This window comes from Ischnura elegans, chromosome 4 (genome assembly GCF_921293095.1).
Source record: "Ischnura elegans chromosome 4, ioIscEleg1.1, whole genome shotgun sequence".
Taxonomy (NCBI): domain Eukaryota; kingdom Metazoa; phylum Arthropoda; class Insecta; order Odonata; family Coenagrionidae; genus Ischnura; species Ischnura elegans.
Window position 1 is genome coordinate 43564258 of NC_060249.1, and position 18031 is coordinate 43582288.

General features: G+C 37.2%; 1 protein-coding gene across 1 annotated transcript in view; it reads right to left on the reverse strand.

Moving 5' to 3' along the window:
* Positions 1 to 12143, reverse strand: part of LOC124157375 — a 109958-nt gene extending 97815 nt beyond the window's left edge. Inside the window, exon 1 of the mRNA XM_046532045.1 lies at positions 12127 to 12143. The gene's annotated coding sequence lies outside the window, so the exon portion shown is untranslated. The remainder of the gene's footprint in view (positions 1 to 12126) is intronic.
* Positions 12144 to 18031: the final 5888 nt, after the last annotated feature.

The window sequence follows — 18031 nt, forward strand, 5'->3', positions numbered from 1 at the left end:
TACATGCTATTGAGCGGTGAGAATATTAGACGAGGTAAATAGTAATGAGTCTCAGGGAATGTTGAAGTTAAAGAATGTATGTTACTTAATAAGAAATATACTCTTCATCTTTCGGTTATTTTCCTTCGATGAATTAGGCCCAAGATATCTACTGTAATGGAACTTGACGATAGGAATGAAACTCGAGACCATGTTTGAAATCAAAGCGTGGAATGCGAACAAAATGGATTGTATTATCTCGGGAATATTTTGTTATGCATATGTATCGTATACTGTCTGGTCAAAAGCAATTTGGACGAACACCACAAGCTACCCCAATATGAAGTAATTTTAATCAGAATAACTGTCGTAAAGTGGTGTTTCTTTTTATAGGCCACGCCACAATAATGTTAAAGTTTTTTCCTTGTTATCACGCTTTACCTGTGCGCTGCCTTCGCGTCGCTATTCGTCTGGTTGGAAGCCCAATTACCCATCCTTTAACTAGATTTTCAAGATTGTCATTTTAATCGCGGCGTTTGAAATGTTCGGAAGAGGTGATGTATAGCACGATGCGTTATTTTTTAATGCGACCTTACTTCAAGCAAATGACTTAAGAGGGATTACATCACTCTCGTTCCACGAATTTTTCTGGAGGTATTTGAAATTTCTCTTGAAATTTTCAGTAATATGGAGTACCCAATTCGATATTTTCCTGTATCTGAACTTTTTGTTAGCAGTTTTCTTTTATCTCTTTCCTGTATCGCAAAGTTTTTCCTCAGTATTTTCTCAGGCATATAATATTACAAAATAATATATTACATTAAAATTCTCAGATATATTTTCTTATATATTTGAGGTATATATTAACAAACGCTGGAAGGGTCTACTTTTTTCCACTAAAAAATTCAAGATGAAAGCGTCAGTTTTAAACAGGTAATACCTCTCTAAAACGACACAATACTGCCGGCCGGGCGGTAGAGATACGTCCTCTTAGCAGGTTATATTCACTTGGCTTAGTCCGGGATGAGTTCTATCCTCACCAATTAACTATTCTTCTAGTTCAAACAGCGAAGAGAGAATGCTCATTATTGTACGATTTGGGTTTTAACTTGAGGATTAAGTTAGCGTCGACAGATGATTAATACAGCTTAAAAGCGGTATAACCCATGCGAAGCTCTCATGTTATCCGTACCACGTCAAAACAAATGCAACGTTTGTTCACCGTAACCTCACTCTCAATGTGTGCTGTCTTCGCGCTGCTTGTAGTGGTGGTCTAAATCCCAATTGCCCTTTGCCTAACTCGATTGTCGTCCACTCGGATGTCAGCCGTGTTGCTCTTGCAAGGGAAAGAGAGGAAGGGATGAGAGCAGTTAACCGTTGCCCCGACATCCCAGTTCGTGTCGGCCGCGCCGCGCGACGATAATCCCGCCATTAACCTCTCCCTAACCTCCACCGCTTTGACCGCGGCCATAAAACCTCTGCTACCATTGACACGACGCTTCAATTAGTGAGCTCGCTCTGAAGAACGGGGGCAGAAGAATAGGACTCATTGCCTCATTCCGAAAAAAATTGTCGGTGAAATAAAAACGTTCGAATGGAAGATAAACTCGAAACTCTGAAGATATCCCAGTGAGGAAAAACTATGCGAGTCAATTATAGTCGACACTTAGCTTTTCTGTGATTGCGGAAAAATGATTCCTGGGTCGCGATTTCTGTTTTGTTCCCGTTTATGCCTTCTTGGGAAAAATTGGTTGTACCCTAGGAATGATTGTGCTTGTATTCACATTAGTGATAAATATTATGTGGTGAATATTTTCATCAGCTATAATTTCCCATCATTTTGCCTCCGTTCTGTGATAATGCTCTGGTTTAAAATATACTGTGGGTCAATTGCTGTTTGCCAAGTTTCCGCCACATTTGTGCTTGGGGTACTCTCAAATTAAATTGAAACATAGTTCAAGTTAATACAAGCTTAGCTGTAATTTAGGCCGTGGAAAGTTGTTTTGAAGCACACAAATGATTATTTAATACCTTTGTTATAACTTTATCCTACTCATCAGCCAATAGCGTGAATTTACAAGTCATTTGGGCTATTTAGTGAATCGTTTTGTAAAGTACTTGATATGTGAAAAAAATTGAATTTTAGCTTGTAGCGACCACGCTTTGCTAGCCTGCTATGTCGTCCACAGGAACTTGTCAGGATAGAACGGTCAGCCATATTAGCCCAGTTTACAAGGATGCTACGTGGTATAAGCAGGCAGTCGAATGGTGGGAAAGTGTACTAAAACGCTGTTCTTTTTTGTTCATCTGAATGTATATGTTTTTTTCATTGATCGATATTTAATGCGGAAATTAATGTGTACGTGATTCTTTCAGTTACAAATTTAAGGTTTGCGTTTGCCGATAATAAGGTTTAATTATTTAGGAAGATGAGGAAATCGAAAATGTCCTCTTCTCCATGGATCCATTGCGCTTTATTAAATGTGGTAGTTTCTTTATAGAATAGTTTCTTTTTTATACAAATTTCCTCTCGTTAGTACTAATCTTAATTATTATTTGAGGAGAGATATCACTCCTGTTTTTTTTCGTTAAGGCCATTTACTGCTTGAATTAAACAAAGCTTTATAAATTGGGAAGACCCAGACTATTATACACGAGATGCCGGAGTCCATTGTCCTTTCCTCTTTGAGAAGAAAGCCCTCCTTGTATTACTCCGGATTGGCCCTCTTTTTCTTCTCTTGAAATTCTTGAGTTGAAGGAGGGTTGGGTTCCCGATTCTAAGATTCGTCTCATCTTTGCGATGCACGTGAAGATAAGCACAGTATTTCTTACGCTCTGAATATTTTAATTTTGCACCGCAGCAGCTTTTCTCAACAGTGTACATTTTCCTCCAGAAACTAGGATTTTTTCTCTCCACCCGCATTTCTGAAGTCATCTCTGGGTTTAGAATTCAACGTGTCCTTCTTTCGCTATAGAAAGTATTGTTTAGTTAATTTTTTGTTTCAAGCTCTTCTGGAACCTTTAATGCTAGAAGTTCTTTATGGATCATTCAATAATACTGATGAATAATTCATTAACTCTCCATTTCGCAACTTCAAATTTCAACTGCATTTGATACTAGAGGCATATCGCCTTTTTAACGTTTGCGGTGGTAATTATCATAGCTATTATGGAAATACTGTTATAAAACAAAAAAAACATTTCAGTGATCCATGGGATACTATATCAATCGCCAACCAAGGTATTTCAGTTGGATGCATAGAGATACATTGCCCTTAAAAGCGGAGTTTTTTTATTCGTCATAATTATCTTGTAATGAAATGAAAGGTAAAAGTTGACGGCTATGCTTCTTCTGTTCTCTTGTTCTTCTAATAAATCCTTTTTTAGCGTGCCCCTTGGCTCCAATTTTATATCTGAATCAGTTTCTAAATTAATTACTCATTACAGCTATAATTAAATTTGTCCGCTACAGCCTCTTCTACTTCTCCCACCTAAGAGATGCAATTTTCATATTAGTATAAAATTGGTACTTAGTCTTTGATCTTTATCTAGGTATGAAGGGTAATTACAGTGTCTTCTCCACGGTCGCATATCATGAAGAATTTTTACCGGAGTCCCGAAGTATGGCAAGCTAAATATGGTCCTGTTATGTGGCTGAAAAGTTAAATTGGCCTGTCTTAGAAAAGATTTCATTTCAAATTTACATTCATTTACTTCATTGCACCCTCTTTGTTACCATGCGCTAGACGCCATGAAAGTTGAGAGCTTAAAATGAAACGTTCTTTACACGTTGTTTTCATTTTTTTAAGCTTATCAAACCTCTAATTTCATATCTTAGCTAATGTAACGAAAGATTAGTTTTCTTTGTAGTGGAATAAAAAATTTTCGTCGCAATGCACCGATTTCTGAATGAGTAGTTTCCTCTTTGTGAATACGTTAGAAATACTTGATTCTACGGATACAATATGGTGAAAAAATTTAGCTCAACGCGAAAAATCATTTTAAAAATTAATATAACCGTAAAATTTTATGAAATAAATGCGTACTCTTTGCTCATTAAAAAAAAATCAAATGTGACGTGTGCTATTTTTCTTGGTTCATCCCTGTAATGGATATACTTGGTTATACATACGTTTAATGTCCGCTATGATTTGTGCCGTGCCGTTTATAATTTTGTCTTGTTATTCTTGCGCTAAATCTACGCTCTAAATCTGTCTATTATTGTTTATCTTAGTATTGTAAGTCTAGTATCTTAGTATTGTAAATCTAGTATTGTTTAAATTACTATGCATGATATTTCGTTATTTACTGTATGAAAGGAATATCCATGGATTCAATTCTTTTACTGAACGGAATTTATTAATTTCATTTCTTCTCCCGGTTTGCTTAGTTTTTTTCGAAATATGCCTCAATCAATTCAAATACTATCGGTGACTATGAAATTATTTCCTCAGAATCTGGAATTGCGGTTTCTTTGTGAAAAGCATATAGCCGATAGAGGGATTTTCAACGCATGTAAATTCTCGTAAATTTACCAGAAAGTCTTGGAAGTAAAGTTGATTTTTTTCTTTCTTTAGGATAATTAAGGACATTTAAGCGTCGTGCGCGAATCATCACGTTCAGAGGCCTTTGGAGAGTTGTTTGTTTCTTTCTTACCAGCCGCCAGCCTTATTCTTGAGAGAATGAGACTTCGATTGCATGGTAAGTTGATAAATTTACTATATTAGTGTATTTTAATGATGCTATTAACAGTTTTTGTTTTTGTGCGGGTGACCTCTGTGTTCGAAGTTACCGCCTCATAAGAATTTAGAACGATAATTAAGTCAGAATCTAGGAATACTCAGCATAAAGCATGCCGTACGATCATGGACAGGATGAGAGCAATATAGGGTACCTGTTCATGTGAGTGACGAATATCTCGTATATGGCTAGTTTCACTAGTAATAAGTTATAGTTAGAAGGCTGGATTGATGAATCTAACTGTCACATGTGCATTCTTCTCTTTACTGTTCGTTGATATTAAAACTTTATTTACCCGTTCAAGCCATTTATGGTATATTTCCTTTTTTGTGATCACACAACGGAAAAAAATTGGCAGTGGCAGCTTTTATCGTGTTTAACTTTTTTGTCAAATAACTGATTGAGATGCTACCCCTGCACATCGGGTTTGTTCTAAACGCAAAAAATTGTAGTTTTCATTAAGACGAAGGAGAGGAAGGAGCACCTCTGGAATTTCGTTTCGTTTCTCGGGCGTGCGTACTTTGCTCTGCCGGTGAAAAATATTTCCGATATCCGCGCCATCGCCTCCGGGTTTTATTTATGCGGCGAGAGAACTTTCACATTCGCGAACGATCGACGGAAAGAATAATCACTCAAAACCTTAATGGAATTCGAGATACTATCGCATTTGCACCGCGGTAAGTTCCCGCCGCTTTTTTACTTTCAAAATTTGCGACCGCCCTTAATGTTTCCATGTTCATCGGAACCTTTCAAAGTGTGCTTCGTTTTTTTCATATGGGAATACATCGGGGGATATGTTTTGCAGGTTTTTCTTTTAATTCTGCCGAGGAAATGGATGAGAGCAATATATCTTCGCCCACAATAATGAAACTCGCATTGAGTACGTGAATCGGCCTTGAAAGCATCAGGTGACAAATGAATTGTTTTCTTCAAAGGTAATATTTTCTGCTTTTTATCCGATCGATCAATAAACGCGTGGATGACGTTACCGTTATGATTCTCCGCGATGATTCATCGTCGTTCCTTTGTCAGTGGCCATGTGCTGGGAAGTAAGCCGGCTGCATCTCAGGCGGTACCTACGTGCGCCGGATTGCGGTTTGCCGCATATCCCCGGGGATAGTTCCCGGTGTGTCCCCGGGACGACAGCGGAGAGAAGAGGTCTGGCCTGAGTCGCCCGTACCGAGGTCAGCATCGTTATTTTCTCTCCCCTTACGCATATTCCCGCAACTGTGCGTTAGTAGGTTGTATGAATCCCCCTCCTCAGAACGTTTCCATATGAAGATAGCGGATGCATGGTTAATTTTGTGCTCACTCGGGAAATTGGTCATCTCATGCGTCTAATCTTTGCCAGCTGAGGCATACCTGACGTATCTAATCCATTCGGGAATTACTTAAATAATGTTTCATCGCTCTCCTGCGCGGTAGTTCTATACAGTGTTTTTTCTTGCGCGGCCTTATTTAGCGTGGATAGTTAGTCAAAAATGATAGTACTAAATAGTGACGAAGGTAAGTGCTAGATTAGCCCGGTCATATCTAAGATTTAAGACCAAAAGGAATTGATACGAATAATCAGAAAGGAACATAAAACGCTTAATATTTGAGGCTGGCTATTGTTTATGCCAAAATGATAAGCCGCCAATTGCCAAGGTATAGCCAGTAACGGATTGGTGCGAAGGCCTAGGATGAAACTTTGCAAGACATTCGGCTGTATTGGATTTTCAATTCAATTGTTCTGGAGAACGTTATTTTAATGTAATTTGCGTGAAATTGTGCGAAGTGAAAATAAGTCAGGTAATGATTACACATAAATGCATATTAGCCTATTTAAGACTTGACTTTCGATTCTGTGCGTATTTAATATACAAGGCGTTTAGGCGAGAGGCGATCTCTCGCAGGACTTAGAAAATATTTTCCAAAAGTGGCCCGAGGTATGGGGAAATATTCTCCAATGATTTCAGTTGCCTTAATAATAGACTTGTCAAAGCGTGGTTCTGAATGTATAAGTGGCATAAATTTGCTCGCTCCAATCTTATCAGTATTCTCTTTGAGATACCTGTTCACTGTGACTTTAGTTTTTGGTGACGGCTATGGCAGAAGGATCTCAAATTGAGTATGAATATCGGTGGTGCAATATATTTTTCTCAGTCACGTACTCTTCCCGTAAGTATCAATCTTGAAAAAAATAATTCAGGTGTTATTCAATGGTCATAAATTTTTCGATATGAAAACATTTCAATATTATGTTGTAATTTAGTCCAGGAAAATTCGTGAGGCATGGATCGGTCGATTGTTAAAAAATCCAATTGCTTATCAGATAATTACGGCCGCAGTGGGTGCTGCCGCTTATTGATCCAAAAATACGTTCTTTAATATTTTGAAGCAGAATTTTCCTTGTGGTTTGCTTCTTCGCAGTTGGTCGTTTGAATATTAAGTTTAACCTTAATCCTTTTCTTGTCACCATTCCCTGAATTCGCTTTAATGTGCGTGCTTGGTATTTTTTAGGGTAAAATGTTTTCGAGTTTTCATTTTGAGCATTGAAGCATATCGGAAGGTGATATGTTGCCGATATTTTTTGAACAAAAAATTAAATGAAAGTCTAAGATGGAATTTAGGTCCTGGGGTTTGAAGTAATTAGACGATGGAGAGCCAATTCCCTAAATGAGTATTTTCTCGAGTAAGCTTGGGTTACAAGCATAAAAATTAGTCTTTCAAGGGAAAAATTTTGCTTCAGACTTCATTCTACATTACGCGTTTATCAGCGGCGGTTTTCAACAAATAACTCAGGTTTGAGTTCTCAGAAGCCGAGTAAGAAGTGAGACTCAACCTCTCTCAATTCTTTGATAAACTCTCGTGAAATTTGGACGCCTTCTCGTATTTATTTGATTACATACCAAGTCATCTCCCCGAAAACTAATCAATCAGCCGAAATAGGTCGGCCGTTGGAGATTTACTGTCTCATAGTTAGAATTATCTTTAAGTTTGCCTTTTCACGACTAAGTAAGAAGGATTGGTAAAATAATAGGCGTGAGATTTATAGGTAAAGGAAGCCGTTAGTCCGGATTATACTGACCTCATCGGCAAATAACAAGGAATAGCAGTGCAGTTTCCCATTCGGCGAACGGATTACCGTCTTTCCAATTTTGTATTATGAGCTCACAGTTTCGAATCGTATTCCCACTGGAGTATTTCTTCCGCAAATTGAACTATGAAGTTATACTTTAATTTTAGCTTCCTTGACTTTACTTATTAATGCGTGTTAACATTAATGATAAAACTGTCGCTTTTTGGCTTATTATTGAAAGTTGTCTAGTGATAATTTGCTTCGGTAAATTTCTTTAATCGAACTAGCGCCCTTATAATTGAAGACCTTAAAAGTCAAGGGGGATAAGTGTAATTTTTTTTTTGTGGAGATAAGTACAGATAATGGTTGTTGGGGTACACAATAGTGTTTGGGCAAAGGGATACGCGAAAATCACTTAATATACATGCATCTGCTTATCAGTGATTCGCTTGTATCCCTTTGCCGCAACGGTATTGTGTACCATTAGAACAATCTGTACGAATGTCCAAAAATAAAAATTTCGCTTGTTCCCCTTGGCTTCTAATTTCCTCAAGTGATAAATATAGTACATAAAGTGTAATTCACTTGATTTGTTTGTTTCGGGTCTTGAATTTATTTAGGACCGATGGAATCGCGATGCACGAAACGAGCTATTTCCATGGTTCACATCTTCTGATTAGAGTAAGCAATTGCGTACGAGGTTTTTGAATCTCACGTTTAGCCATGATCACCAATTGATCAGATTTTCAATTAGCTGCGCTTCCTATGTAGGATTTTCTTAGCTCTGCAATGGGATCGCGGTCTGGCGTCTAATAAAATGGGCTTTTGAAACGAACACCAATTATATATTGCAATCCCATTCAGATAGCTCTTCACACTGTTTAGCATTCTCATTATCCTCTCTCTAATTACGTGACTGGGGATTAGCGTAAGGCTTTTCTCCTTTCGGCAAAGAGAAGATTCTACTCGCTCGTGTCGCCAATTTCTTTCCATTCAGTAAATATCTCCCTACATAATTTATACTTGCGAGGATTCAGTAAGCGTTTCATTCCCATTTTGAAAAAGACATCATTTAGTACGCGAATAGGGACTGTATAATTATAAGAGGCTGCGAGCGTGATTTAAAAACGCTCATAAAATGTTTCCATACAACTGAAGCTAAATAAAAAAGACCTCTTCAGTTAAACGATTTCATTGATGTCGGTTTCTCGCAACACTTCAATTTGTTTTTTTATTTCATAAAATGTAAGCGGAGTGAATTTTACACCGTCAAGTCTACAAATATATGAAGTGAATAGGAATAACGTACCTTTCACCGGTGGATATTTGCTTGACTTTTATTTGAACGAATTCTCTCATAGGAAACGAATGTGCTCATAGGATATGAAATTTTTTGTTCTTTTTATTTTCGTTGGCCTTTTGAAATGGAGAATTGCTTCCATTAAAATCATCTATATCACAGTGATATTAAGTCACCAGCGTTACTAAACGTTTCACACGAGGTCGGCATTAGGGATCTACTGAATACAGCGTATCGTTTAGATTGAATGCATTGCTTCCGCGCTGTTAACATCCGCTAAACCTAAATTTTGAATCTAAAAATTTTTTTTCTTTGTCGATGAAAGAAAGCAAGATTACACCTGTAAAGATTATAGACGAGGTGACGGATTGACAGCAGGGATTGCGCCCCCGAGATACAGCCACGATCTTGCATAGAATTTTATAAGTAACGTCAAATCAGAGCGAAACTATAGTCCTAAAATGCGCTCTATTTCGTAGCGCGAAACCTGAATTCAGGAAATATTGAATATTGACACTAATACAGAATAAGCGAGAAAATTTACAGCAAGGATGAAACTCACCATGAAAGAAAAATCAGCCAGGATGGAGGGAATTACAATATCATATGAAATCGAAAGGAGCATCTCGTGCTTGGGTCTACATTATTATCAACTTGATCGTGTAGTGACAAAAAAAGGATCCAGGCTTAACTGCGGACGCATTGACTCTTTTACTGCAGTTGTTACTAGTGACTAAATCTATCTCATCAGTCCTATTTCATTTGAAACACGTAATTCTCCATATCAACTACAATTCATATAATCCCAATAACTAAGCTTTATCCTTCTACCACCAAAGTAGCATAGCCGTGTTCTCATTCATGCTAAACACACGTATGACGGCGTATCCGGATAGGGATTTACGTATTCCGTGTCCCACGGCAAATTACGCAATAAATAGTTATCACATTTAGGAGAATAACTTGGAGGCTCTTCCCGTTTCTTTAGATGAAATGCCTTCCTCATTTGCGGTGAATTCATTTTTCGCAGCCAAGCGGGATACGGACTAGAAGAAAATTATCTTCTTATTCCTAATTTTACTCTAGCGTAAATATTGAAACGATGCGTCAGAGAGTTTTAAACGAATTAAAATTGTCATAGCTCTGCGAATATATTTTAACCTAGCATTCAAAATCATCGTAAAATGTTGAAGTGAATATTAATTCATAATCATGCCGCTATTTTACGGATCTAGCAAAAAACTAACATTTGATGAAACACGAGGTAAAATCACTCGTAATTATTTTTGATTTCATTTAGCTGACATGTTCTCCCTAAACAGCTTACGGTTTCGTTATTATTTTAACAGCATCATTATAGGAGTTTTCTATCGTCCTGTACTAGCTTTATGTTTTGACACAATTAAAGTCTATTCAAATGAAATATATTCCCAAGAAATTGAAATTTGTTAAAAATTATGTTCAAGTAGCGTAAATATTTTATATGTTTAATTAAATATGCATGAGAAAAGAATAAACGCCAAAGCACGCAAAGAAAATCACTTATCCTTCCTCAATGATGAAGATGAAAGAGTCTTCTTATTTTCGTCGTGCTTCTTGCATTCCCAGGCATCGGTAATTCTGTGCTAAGTAAAGTTATAGCGAAATCTCACGAGAGTAACAGTCACCTTCAAATTATTCATGTTCTAAAACGTAATGTATTCATGTCCTAAAGATGTAACGGCGAAGTCCTAGGCTGAGTAAGTTCTAAGAGGCAGAAAGGCCTTTCTACTTATGCATTTTACTACTTAGAACTTAGTCCCGCACAGGTTATGCATATTCAAACTTATTCTATGTTACGAAGGAAGAAAGGCCATGGAATCCTTGTTATGGGAATAAAATGCTTTCTAATTAGTGTAAGCAGTTGGCGAAACTCATTAGACCTATGGCTATGGCCGCATATTAATAAAATTTGCACTCTTAATTTTATTCACTTTTTCTTCCGGTGTTTTTCCTTCGGCACAATTGTGTATGGCAGAGATGGAAGAAATTTGATGCCATTTTCATTGGACTAAAGTTTATGCAATGGAATATCGCCATCTCTACTGCTAAGTTCTGTCGACACGTTATGCCGCTAATCGGGAAATGCGATGAAAATAAAATATGTTGATAGTTTACAAACTATTGCATGCTAGTCTGACTGACGCGGACTGCGAGTTAACTCAATGAGAAGGCCCGTTTTCCTCTTGAAATTTAGCTATCAGACATCGGAGCCTCAAAAGCTGTTATTTGGTGATAGTTAGATAAACCTCTGTAGGTGAAATGAAGACGGCAACTCGAGCAGGGATGTAATTTGGACCCATCATTCCAACAATTCAGGTTTCGCTTCACTTGGATGGATTCTATCCACGTAAGAACTTTGTTCCCAACTTCTGAAGACTTGCGAATTGGCAACGGGAAAAACGTCAAACATTATCTGCTTTTACGACCTTTTTTTTCAAAATTTTAGGGTGAGCAGGTAAGTTGTGGGGATATATATAAGGGTGTTAGTTTCCTCAGGAATTGAGGAAAGCATTTCCTCTAATGTTTCAGATAAAAAGTATAAGAAGCTCCTAGTCAGTATCAATAATCTTTTTAAACTCTAAATATTCATGATTTTTATCTTGTAATGGAAAATATTACGTCCTCTATTCCTTCGGGAAATGGGGAAAAAAGGAGTTGTTCAAATTGTCTACCGCAAGAAAATGAAACAATAAATCATCGGTTTGGCTGTTACTAATTTTTTTCAAACCTCTAAATATTTATGAATTCTGTCTTGCATAAGAGAAGACGTACCTACGTTTTTGAATACAGTCTCTTGTATCGAGAGGAAATTGGATGAACATGGATGTTCACCAAATTTTCTACCGCGGTGGAAGAAACTAAAAAAAAAGTCATCTGTTCGTCTATCTTTTTGAGATCCTATAAATCGTTCCGGAGTAGTTGTTAGCGAAGTGGAAGCGGAGCGAACGTTCGTGTCTACCTGACGGGGATGTGAGGAAAAGAGTGAAGTTTACCACTCGATTACCTTTTCACTTTGGGGTGCGTAGAAGTTCACCAAATTTCCAACCTCAAGATGAAGAAACGATAATTCACCGGTATAACTGTGACTAAATTTTTAAGCCTCTTAATATTTATGAATTCTGTCCTGCAGTGAAAAAGTAGTACGTCTCCACCATAGTCTCGAGAGGAAAGTGGATGAAAGTGGAAATTCACCAAATTTCCTACCGCGGTGGGGGAAACTAAAAAAAAATCATTTGTTCGGCTATCCTTTTGAGGTCCTACCTAATTGTTTCGTAGTAGTTCATAGTGAAGTGGAATTAATAGTTGGCTTTCGTGTCTACTTCCCTGTCGGGGATCTGGGGAAAAGAGTGATGTTCACCACCCGCTTACCTTTTCACTTTGGGGTGCGTAAAGGGTGCTGGTGTAGACGGAAGTGGCTCACGCGTTGGTCTCTCTTTTTTTTAAATGGGCTCCGCCGGGGCTGTAGTCGGCAGGGTTTTAGGCGGCGAGAAGTCCGGATGGGATTTCTTCTTCCTTGGAGCTCAGGGCCGCGACAATTGGGGAGAGCTGTGTTGTGAAGAGAGGACAGACGTTTCGCCGGCAAGTTTCGCAGGAGGACACCGCACCTCGCATACCAGACCCGCTTATATAGCCAGCCCAAAAGTTGCGCCCGTTTTCCGCTTATCCTCCCCTCCCCTCCTTCCCCCACCCCCGCCGTCCGCACGCCAACGCTCAGGCGCGCACCCCTGGACCCCTATCTCCTCCACCCCTCCTAACCCTTCCCCTCTCCATCGTACGCTGTTCCCCATTCCCACTTCCAACGCTGCCTCCCCCGATCTCTCATCGTCATTCCATCTCCAGGACCACTGCTAATTCTTTCGGTTTTCTTCCATTGTAATCATGCCTAACTACTAAGTAATATTTTAAATTATGTTCTTTATTCATCTTTTCTCTTTAAAATATCGTCTAACTATTAATTGATGCATAAATATCACTACATAGTGAGACGATATGAATTTTAAAATATTACCGAATAGTAAGACTTTAGGTAAGTAAGGAATAAGTAAGACCCACAGCTTATAACAGGAATTTCGAGGGTGGCCATTTTTAAGGAAATGTGGTAATTACCTATTTCAACTCTCCTTACCCAGTATAAAAAGCCCTGTTCCCTCGTCGTCTTTCCATCTCCAGGACCACTGCTAATTATTTCAGTTTTCCTCTATTTTACTTATGTCTTACTATTATGTACTATTTTCAATTATGTTCTTTATTCATCTTTTCTCTTTAAAATATCGTCTAACTATTAATTGATGCATAAATATCACTACATAGTGAGACGATATGAATTTTAAAATATTACCGAATAGTAAGACTTTATGTAAGTAAGGAATAAGTAAGACCCACAGCTTATAACAGGAATTTCGAGGGTGGCCATTTTTAAGGAAATGTGGTTATTACCTATTTCAACTCTCCTTACCCAGTATAAAAAGCCCTGTTCCCTCGTCGTCTTTCCATCTCCAGGACCACTGCTAATTATTTCAGTTTTCCTCTATTTTACTTATGTCTTACTATTATGTACTATTTTCAATTATGTTCTTTATTCATCTTTTATCTTTAAAATATCGTCTTATTATTAAGTTATATTTTAATCATTACGTAACAGAAGGAGGATAAGAATGTAAAATATTGCTTAGTAGTAAGACTTTAAGTAAGCAAGGAATAAAGTAACACCCACTGCTTATAACTTGAATTTCGAGGGTGGTCATTTTTAAGGAATTGTGGTGAATGCCAGTGGTGTCATGGTAACGGAACGCGTCGTAACGCCGTTCTGGCACTGGTTAACAAAAGGCATTACTGCCAAATAACACTTTCATCAATTTTGTTTCCAAAAATGTCTAACATATGCATTTGTAAGCAAAACAAAAAATGTAAATAATATCTTGTAATAAAAAACACACAGAGTAATATTTCATTTTTAAAGAAAGTTAAGGAAAGTGCGTTCCGACACTGCCAATTTTGCTATGATGTCACTGGTAATTAACTATTTCAACTCTCCTTACTCGATATAATGGGCCCTGTTCCCTCATCGTTTTCCCATCTCCAGGACAACTGCTAATTATTTCAGTTTTCCTAGATAAAAATATTACGGCTTACTATTAAGTAATATCATAAAATAAAATTCTGAAATATTACTTAATTGTAAGACCCGCAGGTTATATATGGCATTTCCATGGTGGTTATTTGTAACCCATTATTGCCAAATGTTTCTTCCAAGGAACATCAAAAATGTATACATTTTTACCTCTATTCAGGAAAGATTTAAACTACGTGCACGTATAATGGAGAAATATATAGTTGCCATAACATTTATAATTAAGTAGAATATTTTCACATTTTTAAAATGAGTAGCATTGAAATTTGATTCCTCCCAGAAGCAGCGATGGGTTAGTAAGGGTTAAGGAAATGTGGTTAATCCCTGCAGTGAAGTTTTCTCGGGTTTCACACCGGGTCAGGTCCTCCATTTCTCCTTCCAACGTTTCGATGAGCAACTCGCCCATCGTCTTCAGGGATTCAGGAATCCAATGGATCCAGGAATCATTGGATTCCTGAATCCCTGAAGACGATGGGCGAGTTGCTATTCGAAACGTTGGAAGGAGAAATGGAGGACCTGACCCGGTGTGAAACCCGAGAAAACTTCACTGCAATTGTTCGCCGGGAAAAAAACAAAAATTATATTAGTGGTTAATCCCTATTTCAACTCTCCCTTCCCGATATACGATGCTCTGTGCCCTCATTGTCATTCCATCTCCAGGACCTGCTAATTCTGCCACTCCTTTCATTTTTACTGGTTTAAATTACATATTACTATTGAATAATATTTTCAAATACCTTTACCGGCAGCTCTTAATTGCAATTTCCAGGGTGGTTATTTCCAGGGAAAAGTAGGCTAGCACTTATTTCAACTCACCCTCCCCGACATAACCCGCCCTGTTATCTCGTCGTCATTCCATCTTCAGGATCTATACTAATTCTTTCAGTTTTCCTCGATTGCTATTATGTTTTACTTTTAAATAATATTTTAAAATATCTTTACTCGCAGCTTATAAATTGAATTTAAAGGGTGTTCATTTCAGGAAATATAGTAATCCCTTATATCAACTCTCCTTTCCCGATGTACGATGCCCTTTACCCTCATCGTGTTGCATCTCGTGGACCTCTGCCAATTCTTTCCCTTTTCATCGACAAAAATTTCATCGAACCATAATACGTTATATATCTTTACCTCCACATTGTAATTGAAATTTCCAGGGTAGTCATTTATAAGGAAATGTAGTACATTTCGAAGTGTTTTGGATACTTTGATTTCTGGCGATAGTATCGAAAAGAAACATAAAAATTAGGAAAAAATGTGGTTGGTAATAAGCGCTCTCGATTTGCTGAACATTCTCCTTTAGGCTAGTAGTCATTCTCCTACTCTCGCTGTTCTTGCATTATACCCATTTTTTGCACACCTATTCTTTATGTTATTCCGTATACTAATTCATGATCACGCTGATCTCGTAGAATCTTTGGTTATGTAGACCTGAAAGATTCAACTTTTCGTTGACTTTTTCTCAAGTCCGGATTTTGAGTGGATGATTAGTAAGATGAGCATTTTATGAGGATCGATACCCTTTAAAATTTTATTGGGGTGAATTCGCACCTTTTTTATGTCTAGTGTGAGTATTAAACAGTTTTCATAACCTCAATTGATTGTTTAATTGTACAAGAATAGCATTTTATACCAATGGGAAACTTGCTAGTGTTAAAAAAATTGGGTAAGACCATCTGAGAGAAGTCAGTAAATATCAAAATTATTTTAGTATAAGAGATTATCTTCCTTGTTAACGTGTAACATATTCGTATTTATGGACTTGTGAGCATACTTATTTATGCTGACGCACCGCATTGCGAGTGCAAATTTGAATATGCTTGTATCATCGTTGCCATAGCTCAACGAAAGAAGCTTTTGCAAATTTTTACCTTATTCGTATATGAGGACACTTTCATACAAAAAAATGTGGAAAAAAATAATTACACGCAAGGTTTTGGATTATTTTAAGAGAACTCATCGCTCCCGTTTATTTTTAGGAAGACTGAGGATAAATGTTCAAATTTGAGATACAAGATTTGAGCCTCGAGGTTTGCCTGTTTCGCAATTTTAGGACTGTTCTCTCTAAAATGAAAGTTCGATTTTTCATGTATTTCATTTGTAAGCATTTTTTGTAACTGAAAATCTTCAAGGAGAGAATTAAATGAGTGTTTTCAAGTAATCTTGAACGGAATGAGTTAATCTCATGCCACTAACTAATCAACATGCTCTAAAGTAGTCCTGTTTAGTTTCTTTGAATGTAATTTTCTTACGTATAAGCCGCTTAGCTTAGCCTATGGAATGTTTTTAATAATAGAAGAAGAAATATTTAATAAAAGGTCAACATTTTTAGTTAATGACAGTCTGTTAGGTTTTGCCTTTGTTGGACAATTCCCTATTTTTTGAAGACTTTTTGCTTGACTGAGTACATTCTATATCCCCTCCTTTTCTATATTTTTGTATTACCAAAAATAATATATGATACTGACAGTGAATATTGCAGCCAGTCCTACTCTAATAATTACTTTTCGTGATCACCATTATTAGCTATTCTTCCATATTGATTTATTACATTCTGTTACTTCCACCTTATGTTTGTCGTATCGACACTTCAGCTGATCATACTGCTGTTGACATTGTTAATTAGCTAACGAAATAATTCAGTAGTATGTGTCGCGCGGAGACAGTACGTGCCGAGATTGATTTTTTTTAGAAGCCCATGTTATGATATTCTCTCTTCGATGAAATTAATGATTTTTATTTGAATTTTATCATTTTTGTCCATTTTCTTCATCATCATCTTTAGAGTATCTTTTCTTCAAAGTTGGGATTTTATTGCATCAAACAAAATAAGAACGATGGCTCACTTTTTTATTGAGGCATGATTTTTTTATAATTTTCCGCGCGTTTCGTTAACTTAAATGATACAGAGTTTAAAACAGTGTATGCTACATGACGTGGCTATAGATTTAGATTTCGAGAAGTAATTTTAGCTTCTTTTAGAATAAAATGTGTTTCCTAAGCTTCATACAGTGTAGTATTTAAGTGGAAAATGAAAAATCTGAAAATCATTCATGTTCTCCAGTTCGTAAGCTAAGCACTTAGCGGCCTGTTGCTCACACAGTTTTTATGTAGCAGGTTTAAAATATACTACCAAAAATTTCAGAATCGTTTTTATTGGGATGCACAGGAATAAAATAGAAGGCTGTTAATGGTGTACCCATTGATGTAGTTCCTATTCTGTTGCTCTCGAATAAATTTCCTTATCATGGGTCTGCGTTCATTGGGCAATAAAATATTCTCTCCGGATTGAGTTTTCATTATTGGATGAAACTCACTCTTTACTTGTTTGTATATTGAGTGAGAGAAGGTCAGTCCTTCAGTCTCAGTACATCGCCGCTGTCCTTCCATTTGTATATCTTCTCCACGCGTTCACGTTTTCCTAATAATTAGCGTCAACTACGTTCCCTAACACCTTCAAATAGCCAGCCAGATTCCTATTATCGTCAAACCTTCATCTGGCACATAATATTGAAGAGTGGACTTGTTCCGACCTATGGACACAAACACGAGGATTGGAATCGTTCACCATTTTTATCATAATTAATTGTGATAATGTTTGAAGAATAAAGATACCCTTTTCTCGTTTTTCGATCCGTCTCCTACTCCTCAAACTACTCATGGGAGCGAAAAATCGACGGGCTTATCTTTTTCATAGATAAGTTTATGACGTCACCGACTCTTGGCGAACGGCTCACCGTTTCTCTGTTGCTCATCAGCTAACGTGGTTCGTGTGTAC